This window comes from Gouania willdenowi, chromosome 21, assembly GCF_900634775.1.
Source record: "Gouania willdenowi chromosome 21, fGouWil2.1, whole genome shotgun sequence".
Taxonomy (NCBI): domain Eukaryota; kingdom Metazoa; phylum Chordata; class Actinopteri; order Blenniiformes; family Gobiesocidae; genus Gouania; species Gouania willdenowi.
The window spans coordinates 37,027,674-37,039,413 of NC_041064.1; the positions used below are offsets into that span (position 1 = coordinate 37,027,674).

Sequence of the window (11,740 nt, forward strand, 5' to 3'; positions counted from 1 at the left end):
TATGGTTCCTGTTAGATATAAAACAGGACAAGCAGGACAATGATTCTATGGATTGTGGGAGGAAGTCAGAGCAGCTACAGAAAACCCACACATGCACGAAGAGAACATGCAAGTGTCCACCCCTGGTGTTGACCCAAGGACCTTCTTGCTGTGAGGCACACCAACCACTACCCCACCGTTAAATAATTCAGGTGGACTATGTTTCTCTAAAAGTAGGATGAGATGAAGAGCTTTCAGCGGTTGCTAAACTTAAGACCTACTTGTGTGAGAATGCGTACAGTAACACCCATGGCTCAGTTACTTCTCTCCCATGGGTCTGAGGATACGGGTCAGGTTGTAGTGTTTGATGTCGCCCACTTCTTTGTCCACACATTCGTTCACCTTCAGCTTCACTTCCTCTTCTTCTTCTGGGGACTCGACTGCTCAGTGTAGCCTCGGGATGAAGTGGATTCAACCCTATGAACCTCCTTCATTGTACAGGTTCTCTTCTCCTCTCTACTTTTTAAATGACTTTATACATAATTACATTAGTCTGTGGATGGACCAAGATTTACAACAATCATTAGATGCTGTTAACGTTAAACAGGCCATCCTGAGTCTGTTCTAGTTGTGTGGTTGTAGGTTTATAATGCTGGGGAACCTTCACTTGTGTACGGAACAGTTCTTTACAATCATTTATATGCACATGCAAATGTCCTCCTGGTGTTGAACATTCTCCTCTTAAACTCTTACATTGAAATGAATCAGACATTTTAATAAAACAAGGTCAGACTTAAATAACGTATTTGAAGAATAACTTTCTCCCGTTTTGTTAATAATCAAGGAAACTTGAATTGAATTCTTATTTTTCTGGCTTTTGTTTCCATCAACTCTTCATTCTTCCTCTCCAAACTCTCATCTTCTCCTCTTTCTTCCACTTTTCATCACCAGCCTCTCCACAGTGTTTCATCTCCACTTCTCAAAGTCTTTCTTTCTTTTCATTCCTTCTGAACCTGATGCCACGCTGCTCTGCTCTGCCTTTTTCTCTCCTTATCAGGGTTGAGTATAAATGGTGAAAGGTGAGGAGGACGGGGCTAAGACTCCAACCTAATGCCTCGTGTGTGGGAACCTCATTGTGAGCGGCGGCTCAGAGACGTATCGGACTTCTCCTCCATATGGTCGATAGAGCAGTGCCTCTCATCTTTCCCTCCCCGTCAATGGCATCACTGTGGCAGGAGGAGGAGGGATGTGTGGGGATGTGATGCATGACCTGACAAAAACTGGGATGTCTCCAAACATATCCATGCTAAAAACTAAGAAAACACTGTAGCATCAGTTCAGCTTATTACAAATGATTAAGAAATGATTACAATGACTGTAAGAAACTGTGAGATTGGTTAATGCTCTGCTGAATGAGCTGCAGGATAAGCTAAGCCTGACCTTTAGCCTGATCAGGAGCACAGGTTAACTGCACAGAATACATCTCCATGGTAACTGCTGGTTCATCAAAGTGGAAGAGCTTCAGTTTCAGTTTAACCGTGATAACAGGATTAATATCTTCATCCATTATCCAGGTTTTGGGAAATACCCTCCTGTTCATTTCAGAGAAACCAAACACATGAGACTGTGTGTGAGAACGTCATGTTGGGGAAAATACAAATAAACAGCAGATGAACAGAAAATAATCTGTCATTTATTATTCATTCATTCAAAATAACACAACAACATGTTTCCTCGTATTCCTGCCTGCAGCTAAAGTGCATTAAGCTAACAGCTAACACCTGCACGTCAGACGAGCTAAATGATAAATGTACAAAATAGCCCATTTTTTGTAAATCACATTACATTTACTAATCTGATGTGTTTGCATTTTCCTCTTCCCAATGTTTAGCGCGTTGTAGCAAATCCACCCACAATGCATCAGTGGTTCCATGAATAACTAGTTTAGGAAAAGATCATTTACAATAATAATATTACATTATAATTCTTAATATAAATTTGTGAAAATTAAAAGCATTTCAAACAAAACAACAATGTGTGTCCAAATATATTATATATCTTTGTTTTGAAGAAATCATATTTCATTCATCCAGCTGCTGAATGCAGGACATCCAATAATAAGGTGAAGATTAAGAACCGCTGAGTTTAGAGGCAAACGTGCTAAATAGATATCTTGTGTAATTTAGCATGTTTGACAGATGGGAAAGTAGATCACCTGATAAATATAATAACACACACAGTGAAGTGTATCACATTAGTGTGTATGTTTGTTCTCTATCCAGAGAACAGTCACTGTGTTTTAATTCATTTCACTTTCTTCAGTCGACCTCACACACATTCACACACAACAAACAACTAAAGTTATCAGTCCATGAAGAACGATGAAGGTCAAACAGCCTCAACTCATTATTGTCATTGTTTAATGTGTTTTTGGAATCATTTTGTGTATTTTTGTTGTTCTTTTCTGTGTTTTGGTTGTGATTTTAGGGATTTCTGTAGTGTTTAGAGTTGTTTTGTGCTTATTTGTGATTTGTGTTTTGGAGTCATTTTTGTGTGTTTAGGTTGTCATTTCATACATTTATGTCATATTTTATGTGGTTTTGAAATCCTTTTGTCTATTGCCTTTGTCATTTTGTGTGTTCATTGTATTTTTAGTTGCCATTTTGTGTATTTAGGAGTCATTTTGTGTATTTAGGGGTCATTTTGTGTATTTAGGAGTCATTTTGTGTATTTAGGAGTCATTTTGTGTATTTAGGGGTCATTTTGTGTATTTAGGAGTCATATTGTGTAAACCTTTGGCCTCCAGCTGCCCACGTCTGATACAGACGTCTCTGAAACAGATGAACATCTTTTCCACGACGACATGAAGTGTCTTTGACCAACGAGAAGCTACTCACTGCATCAGTATGAATTAAATTAGGTGGTGACGTTTCTATTGAGCAACCAGTTCAGATACAGTAGATTCAGTAACATTATCTTAGTAATATTGTGTCCATAATGTGTATTTCCAACAGTTAACGTTAAACTCTCACTGAGCTGAGATGGAACTGTGAGTAAATGTGTTTCTCTAACGTGAATGAGGCGTATCAGATCTCTGAGCCTCTAACGCTGCACAAAGAGCTCAGTCACTCACAACAAGTGTCAGACATGAACCTCAACACATTCCATTCCTTTTGACAAACGTGGACAAACGTGGAGGAGGAGGACATCAGGATCAGCTTTAGACCCAATTTAAGAGAGTAAACTTCAGGATTTTCTTTGCAAACTCGTGTTTATTCACATTAAAAGCAGAAATATTTACATAGTTGAACTAGTTATTTTCATCCCCCACGTTTATTGTTGTTAATAAATCTTGGTACAGTTCCCTTCATACAGTAAACATCTCATGTATGAACTTAAAAAAGAAGAAATCAATTCTACCACAATTGGAACTTAAGTTATTTTCCACAAAAGTTTGTCAACATGTACAATTATTAAAAAAAAAAAAAAATACATAAAATACTCCAAAAAAACACAAATTACTTCAAAAATATACAAAATTACAGAAAATGACAACAAAAGTACACAATAAGACAATAAAACTACAAAAAAATATAACCCACATTACTAAAAAACAAGCAAAACGACAACAAAAATACACAAAAATGATTCCAAAAAACGCAAAATAACAGCACAAAAACACAATGACATGCATTTCACAGGAAAAATACACAAAAGGACAACAGAAATGCACAAAATACCTCAAAACAAGCAAGACAACAACAAAGAATAGAATAGAATAGAATAGTCTTTTATTGTCACGGTACTTGGTGGTACAGTGAAATTTGAGAGATGCTCGCATAGCGCTACAGTACACCACAGAGCATAGAATTAAAAGACAGGAGCAACACATAATGAGAGAAAAACACAAAATTACCACAAAAACTCTTTATTTCCTGTATTAACGCTCAGATCACTCATTATTCTAAATGCTGACATGAATGTTGATCATGTGACCCTCTGATCAAACCAACACATTTTTTTGGCCCTGTTGTGACAATAGTTGCCTACCTCTGCATGTGGGTAACAACATAATAGATCATTCCAACAAGTTCATTTTCTTTTCTTTTTGAAATATATGTTGAGGTTTAGTTTTTCTCAGGAAATTTGATCTCCTGATATGTTTCAACTGTCAACTGCCAGCAATCACCTCTGAGGAAGACTGGCAGTCAACAGTTAAAACATGTCAGTAGATAAACTTGTATATATAACATAATATGTAGAAACCCCAACCTGAACCATAGGAACATATAGATTATGTTCAACATGCTTTCATAACCACATGTGATTGGTCGGTCATGACACTTTATTTCTATGATTAACACTTAATATTTTTCTCTGTGTGAATTAAAGATAAACTGAGGATTCTAACAACGTTTGGTCTTTCCAACACAAAGACACTCTGTACATGTTGATGAGTGAAAAGCAGGAGGTAAATATATATTATTGATAGGCAGTGCAGTCGGTTCTGTCAGCCTCACATTCCTCTGTCTGAAAAACTCTGAAAAAGTGTAGATTTTGGGTCTCAAACCAACAATAGGACCTGAATCAGAAGAAGCTCCGACATTACAGAAAACATCAGTGACTTTACTTTGATCTCATTGATGTCGTTCATCGTGGATGCGAACAACCTTCTCACTACAATCAGGAATGTTGGAAAAACATGCAGTTTTAATACAAAAGCAATCAGGAGATCAGATCAACCTGGGTGGAGACAGGAGGGAGGAGGTGAACGCCCAACATTTCATCCTCAACGGTGTACCTGAAGCAGGAATCCATCTAATAACATTTAGATTAACATTTAACATTTAACATTTAGATTTACATTTAACATTATGATTTACATTTAAAATTTAGATTAACATTTAAATTTACATTTACCGTTATGATTTACATTTAATATTTAGATTAACATTTAAATTCACATTTACCGTTATGATTTACATTTAATATTTAGATTAACATTTAGATTTAACATTTAGATTTACATTTAACATTATGATTTACATTTACATTTATATTGAAATGTAACATTTATATTGAAATGTAACATTTACATGAATATGTATATTTAAATTTAACATTTATATGTTCATTTACATTTAACATTCAGATTTCATATTTAGTTTTACATATAACATTTATCTTTAACATTTACAAATACATTTAACATTTACACTTAGATTTATTTTGCATGTGTACACATTTAATGTTTAGATTTAACATTTCAATTTACATTTAACATTGAGATTAATTTTTATTGTGTACCCATTTTTAACATTAATATAGAACATGCTGTTTTACATGAATTTCTGACTCAAATGAAAAAAAAAAAAATGATAATAAAAAGAAATGAGCAAAAAGTTCCAATGTGTCAGCTATGAAACATTCGTTACCATATAGAAAGGTTCCATTTTTCCAATTCCAAATGTCGAGTGAATCTTTGGGTAAAACTTCTCCATCTATGAAACAAACTCCACTTCTTTTTGTGTTTGAGGAAGTCTTTCTCAGACTAAGTCAAGGACATTCGTTCATTTCCATGGTTTTAAAACCTGAAATAATCACTTCACATTGAACGTGATGTTTGTGTGCAGTCGTCCTGGAGATTTCCTCTGTAGAGTCCAGACTAGAGGTGGATAAGTTCACTGCAGCCCCTCAGGGTTAAAACAGTTGTTTGGAGCTTTGGGAAAATGACTTTATGCAGTTTACAGTGAGTCAGTGGTTGATAAGAGCAGAATAAATGGATTTATCCTACGCTGTGAGCACAAGTCACTTTGGCAGACGTCTGTGCATGTGACGGAGGATTACTGCTCCCTCTACACCTTCTCTCCTCCATTTATTCTATGTTTTTCTCCTTTTCTACTGTTGCATCAGCAACACTTTATCTGAATTCACTACTAAATTAGTTGTTGTCGCTCTCACGCTCCACCTTTTTACTTTAATTACCTGTTAATAGTACAATGGCTTATTAAGGCCACGTTAAAATAAAAAAAAAATTAAAAAATAAAAATGAATCTGGACAATACGAGATTAAAGTCATATTTGGAGAGTAAAGTTGTAATTTAATGAGATTAAAGTTGTATCCTAATAAAATCATAATGTTATGATATTAAAGTCATAACATTTCAAGATTGAAGTTGTAATTGTTTTTTTTTTTAGCTTTATAAAATTACAACTATATTATCATAAAATTACGACTTTAATCTTGAAATATTACAACTTTAATAAAATGATGATGTTATTCTCTTAAAACTGCAACTTTAATTTTGAAATACCACAACTTATATAAAATTACGACTTCATTCTCCAAATATTACGTCTTTAATACAATTGTTTGTGGAATTGCACAATATTTATTTTATTTACTTTATTCTCATAAAATTACAACTGTATTCTTTACATATTACGACTATATTCTCACAGTTTTATTTGTATTTATTGTGGCCTAATGAACGTCTCATTCTGGCTGCACAGAACTGGTCCACGTGTACGTCTAAAACACACAGAACTCTAACACACTGTGCAAACTGGACAAAGAGAGTCAGTAAACCTTCCTAAACCTAAAATCTAAGGAGATAAAATGTGTTTTTATATAAAAGTTAGCAGTGATCCGAGGTGTGTGTGTGTGTGTGTGTGTGTAATCACATTCTGTGTGATCATTGGTCTGAGCTCAGATGAACAACATAAATATAACATTAGTAATTGAAGATTCGTGTCATTTTTTATTTATCAAACTTTCTGTGACTGCAGTAGGAGGTGAAAAATGCAAATGCAGCTGAAGGCATGAGATGAATAAATAGTGTATAAACAGAAGAGGCTTAGAGTCACTTCCACCACACAAAGAATAAAAAAGAGAAGAGAAGAAGAGCATCATTAGCAGCTATGAACAATATCATGATTTACATACATGTGTCATTTGGTCGTTCCTCCCTAAAGCTAAATAAACCAGACGACTGTTGAAGTCTAAAGGCAAATATAAGATATTTAACTGTATTATTGTGTCTTCTTTGACCTGCTAATATTAGTAGCTTAGTAGCATTCAGGCTAAATAAATAACCACCGTTACCCCATGGGAATTATTCACATACGTAGAGGAAATCTTTAATCTTTCAACAGAAACAACATGAAAATGTCCTCATGGCCTCATTTATAACTGGTGTACAGTCGCTCAAAAATAGGGTCCAAAGGGTCAGTGGATGTATGGGTTATTGAAACAAAAAACTATTGGTTATTAGATCTTTTTTATTTATTTATTTAATTATTTTTAAATTGGAAAACAATAATAATAATAATAATAATAATAATAATAATAATAATAATAATAATAATAATAATAATAATAATAATAATAATAATAATAATAATTTTAAGGATCAAGGAGGGATAAACATTTAAAAATGTTTGTTTCTAAAATCAAAAAACTGAAATACCAGAGGACAAAAAAACGAAACAAAAAAGCTAATTTTTCATTATGGTGAGACCAGAAGTTGTTCTTTCAAAATAAGAGCACATTTATGAAGACGCAGCTGTTTTTCTGGTGCTAAAACATAGGAATTTTCTTCATATTTTCCCTGCTGTTTAAAATGTCCATCAAACCATTTTCTGTGGAAAATCTCCTCACATGTTTTGCTGAAAAATCTTTTCCACTCCCACTTTGGTGTGATATATTTCTGCAGATGACCTTGTTTTACCATTTTAAAAATTATTTCTGAGTACGGTTCCAAAGACATTTTAAACAGCAGGAAAAATATAGATAATTCATTTATTTTGGCACCAAAAAAACAGCAGCTTCCTATGTGCTCTTATTTTGAAATGAACAACTTCCGGTCTCACCATAATTAAAAAAAAAAAATATATATATATATATATATATATATATATATATATATATATTATTTTTGTCTGTTTTTCTGTTTTGGAAACACAAATGTAATATCTACTGATTTTTAATTGTTTGTTTATCCTTTCTTGACCCTGATAAATAAATATACTTCGAATTTGGAAAACAGAAATTAAATTTTCACTCCAATTTTGTTTTTCAATTTCCATTTCTGAACAAAAAAATTCAATGACCAAAACATACACTGACCCTAGAGGATGTACAACACTTTCTACGCAAAGTTTGTGATTTATAAAATATATATATTTTTATATATATATACGTAGCATGAAATGTACTGGTGCGCTAAGTCTGTAACTGGACGATTCAAAGTTGTGGATAAAAGATGGTGAATCAAAGCAAAATCAATCTCATGCATTTAATGTCCTCACAAATCAGAGTTATAGATCCACCTAATCATATCTAAGTGACTGTTATAGATGTCAACAATGAGCCATTTTTGCTTATTTTAACCTTTTTCTGCAATTACACCAAACTCACCATATTTTAAACTATTTTCATCATTTTTTCTTGACATAATTTTGCTCTTTTTAATGCATTTTTGCTTTTTCTGCAAATTTTTTCACTTTCAACACATGTGCAGTACTTATAAACCCTTTTCACCACATACTGTATGTTGACCCATTATTGTTACTTTTAACCTCTTTTCACCATATTTCATGATTATTTTTTTATGTCAGGTTGTGTTTAGTTTAGTTGTTATTTAGTCCTTGTGTCTTTGTTTATTCTGTGTGAGTCTGACCTCCTGTGTTTAACTCTTGTCTTTGTGTTTCAGGTATTCCTGCTTGTGGCTCCACCCCCAGTGATGTATGTGTGCTTGGTTTGTGACTGATTAGCTCCCTCTTGTTTCCACCCAGGTGTGACACTGAATGTTTTCTGGATGATTGTATTGTCTTATGTCATCCTCCTTGTGGCGTTTTGTTCCATGCTCCCAGTGTTCCCTGTGCTTCCTTTTTAGGTTTTATTATTATTAAATGGACTACTATCAACGCAACACCTGCTTCCTCCATCTCTCTTTGCATTATGGGTCCTCACCTACACCTAACCTAACACATTCACTTTTTGGCATGTCCATTATTTGACAGTTTAAACTAAACATTCGAATATTGACACTTTGAACCCTCTGTCTGTGTGTCTGTAACAGACTGCAGTATTAAAGCACGTGCAGAAAAGTGTGGCCACGCTCTGTGTCGGACCTACACCTTCTCTAAATGCTGAGTTTAACTGAAGATGTGGGTTCAGGTTTTTCCTGACGACTGCTGTAAATAACTGTTTACATTTATTTACACCATTACTGTGACCACCAAATAAATCACTCACAAACACCTTTTTCTTGTTCTGAAATTCTTTTTTCTTGTCACGTCTGACGCTAACGATGGTAGAATCCCATTGGTCAGCAGCTCGTTTAGATGCTAAAACCTTTGACAAATTATGGTAGAATGTGGGCGTGCCGAGGGCGGAACAGGAAGTTAAATCACCATGTGCACTTTCTTGGCTGGGCTGTGATTTATAAAGAGAAAGGTGTGTAAAGGTGAGCTCACCACTGTTTTATGAATCAGATTTCAGATTTTTGACGTACTCTCACTTTTAGTGTAGATTCTACTCAATGTTTTATAAATGATGCCCCTGTTCTTTCTAAACATGCCACAACAATACAGCTGAATAATATTTACCATTGACATCTACATTAGAACATGTTTGTTTTCTCTACGTAGGTCAGAAGTTTTAACTCCAGGTTAATTCTCTATCATTCTTCCTTTCTCATAACTGTGATGTTTAGTGTTGTTTTAAATACATCCTGGATGGTCCTCAGTGAGTTCTACTGTGGTGACTTCCTTTAAAAGAAGCTCCAGGATTATTGAGAGACTGAAGGAAATGTCAGTCTTTGTCTCCAACACAGATAAAAACCAAAGGTCAAAAAAACAAAAGCTAATCACGAACCCTAAAGATAAGAGCCATAGAAAGGTCATTGTCATTATCAGTAGAACAATACAAAAAGAAAAACTAAAGGGACATGACAAACATTTATATCTGTTTCTTTCAAATCTTCTGGTGAACAATGATGGTCTTCTGATGTGAAGGATTTGATTCTCCCACAGGAAGGAAATGTGGATTTTACCACCAACAACAACAACACATATTGTCCTAGTCATCTATTACATCTCCATTAAATAAAACAAATATCCAACCCTGAGAAGTTTATGAACAAGTGTTTTTTTTTTCCTCAGGAGAATGTAAAAGACAGACCTGGCAACCCAAATCACAGCTCCAACATTCCAATGATGAAAATGTGTCTACACACACACACACGCACACACACACACGCACACGCGCACACGCGCACGCGCACACATACACGCACGCACGCACACACGCACACGCACACACATACACGCACGCACGCACACACACACACACACACACACACACGCACACGCACACGCACACGCACGCGCACGCACACGCACACGCACACGCACGCACGCACGCACGCACGCACACACACACACACACACACACACACACACACACACACTCCTGAGGCCAATTAGTCAAAGCGAAACATCTTCATTTTTCACTAAAATGATCAGTTAAATTGAAAATAATACGTCTGTGTAGTTTGGTCGTTTTTGTGGCATTTGTTTGAACGTTCTCTTTCTCTATTGGTTGAAATGAGTTATTCACACAATCTGATTGATGAGTCTGATTAATCAGGTCAGAATATCATCATATTAGACGTTTCCTCTCTGCTGCATCATACAGTGCATGTAAGTGAGTTATACCAACGAGGATCTACCTTTGACTCCTAAAGTAAAGTAAAGTAAAGTAAAGTAAAGTAAGTTACAGTAAGTGTAACCAACAGCTCTACAGACGTTGACCAGCAGTGACCAAAGGAGGAACATTCTGTCAATGATTTAAATCTTGAGGGACCTTTAGTTTGACCATGGTCTTGTAGCAGTATTGCTGCTAGCAAGTTAGTCTGGCCTATTAACAGGGTGGGAGAATAAAAGGGATTGAGTTTCTTCCTCCAACCACTCGTTCCTCCCTGGCTTTTGCTCCTCCCCATACCTGACTCGGGCACTCCTGTTGCACGCTACCGGAACTGCGTGCTCTCATTGATTCTCAGATCGGTAGGTGTGCGACTCGCTCATTTTCAAATGTTTGATTGCCTGATCTTAATGATGGACTCGTGGTTATTACGCATTATAGGGTCATTTAATACCGACAGACGGTGGCGATCATCAGCCCCCCCAAACCTGACCTCGCCCTGCAGCGGGTAGGCATTGATTGTGGCTAATGTGTAGGCTACCATTAGCTGTGGTGATAACGTGCCTGTGTTAAACAGAACCGGAACACACCAGCCGCGCAGGACGGAGGCTCTGCTACCGGGGGAGGGCTGCCGGCGATCGCGACACGGGACCTGTTGGAGAAAGCTAAGTAGAACAAGGAACACTGCTGCTTCGCCTACTGCGTGTCCACGGGAACGCTTACACCCCGAGGCATCGGTAGCTTCGGCTGCCTTAATCGAAGCCGGTGCCCGGCTCGCACTCGGCTGCCCCGGCTGCGGCTGTTAGTGACGGGTATCGCCCGGTCCAGCTTCTGTGTGCATGACGTTGCGTGTCTGTGTCAGTGTGTAGTGTGTAGTGTGTGCATGCTTGCGTGTGTGTGTGGCGTTTGCGTGTCAGTGTGTGTTGGGTGTGTGTGTGTGTGTTTTGCCTAAGGGAAGATTCATCACTTGTGTGTCCTTATTGTTCGGTTTTGCATATTGTTTTTGTCAGATATATTTGGTTAAAAAAATAGTTGAATGTTTTGTTTTCATGA

The 11,740-nt window shown here is 36.2% G+C and overlaps 1 long non-coding RNA gene across 1 annotated transcript; it reads left to right on the forward strand.

The window, feature by feature from the left end:
* Positions 1–10,982: 10,982 nt before the first annotated feature.
* On the forward strand, positions 10,983–11,328 carry LOC114455641 (uncharacterized). The gene is made up of 3 exons (XR_003672750.1): positions 10,983–11,049; positions 11,129–11,195; positions 11,265–11,328. It is a non-coding gene; the product is annotated as an uncharacterized LOC114455641 (long non-coding RNA).
* The last annotated feature ends 412 nt before the right edge of the window (positions 11,329–11,740 follow it).